At 32.7% G+C, this 1,149-nt stretch overlaps 1 protein-coding gene across 1 annotated transcript in view; it reads left to right on the top strand.

Annotated features, from left to right (window-relative positions):
- LOC106878508 (short transient receptor potential channel 7) overlaps positions 1–1,149 on the top strand; it is a 375,551-nt gene that overhangs the window by 343,768 nt on the left and 30,634 nt on the right. The window lies entirely within an intron of this gene.

Consider the following 1,149-nt stretch of genomic DNA (forward strand, 5'->3'; position numbering starts at 1 on the left):
TATATATATATATATATATATATATATATATATATATATGCGGTGTGTGTGTACAAAACTCTAGATCATAAGTATCGCTGTGCCTAAGCGAAATACACACATGCACACACATTACACACACCACACACACATGCATATATATGTATAAATTTCATTGAGGTGTTAACACTGGAGTTTACTCTGTTAAGCTCATCAACGGTTCCAAGCTATCAGACAGACGGTAATCCGAAAATTGTCATACCAAACACGTGTCCGACAGAGTTTCTACAATTATAACCAAGGACAATGGAGTAAGCCCTTTTATTTCATTATATTACAATTGCTTCCTCGAAAATTGAGGGCCACTATCGTTAATTAAAGCTTTTTTTTCACGATTCTGAAGAATCTTCAATTTTGTGTCAACGACACCTCATGAATCAATGGTTTCATATATATTATTGCATTAAAATATAGTAACGTTCATGAGATCGATTTTCAAGGAAACGATTGTATATCAATGAAATAGATACACACACATTACCAAGCATATCTTGCTTTACACTAACTAAAGCTGCAAAACTGCAGTATTCGTCTTGAGAAAACTTCTCGTACAGACGTATAGAGTTAAAAATGAGAGAAACATATCAGTAGAATATTAAAAGCGTCTAGTAGCGGCGGCGGAATTGCGAAATGGTGATTTTTATGTATTTTCATGCCATCACTATCAAATATTCACTTGTTAGGATACTCTGCTAAAGCAACATTACAGAATTCGCTATTTATCTCATCTAAATAAACATACAAATGTGTTTTTTTCCCCATTTATGAAATATGGATTTGGAAAGATTCATACACAGACACGTAAGTATATACACATGAACAACCATAAAGCAACACATACATATACATACATATATTTGTACGTGTGTGTCTGTGTGGGTTTGTGTATGTATATATATATATATGTATATCACGAACTGGCAAAACGTGTGCATTGTGCATGTGTGTGTGTGTATATATATGGTATTTTGTGGTTTATAAAACATACACGAGTTTCGGCCGATTAACTTATTGGATTACATAATTGCTTGCTGACGCATTGTGTGTGTGTGAGTACGTAGTTGTACGTATAAGTGCATATATATACATATATATATATATATATATATA

The sequence above is a fragment of the Octopus bimaculoides genome, chromosome 1, assembly GCF_001194135.2.
Source record: "Octopus bimaculoides isolate UCB-OBI-ISO-001 chromosome 1, ASM119413v2, whole genome shotgun sequence".
NCBI classification, from domain to species: domain Eukaryota; kingdom Metazoa; phylum Mollusca; class Cephalopoda; order Octopoda; family Octopodidae; genus Octopus; species Octopus bimaculoides.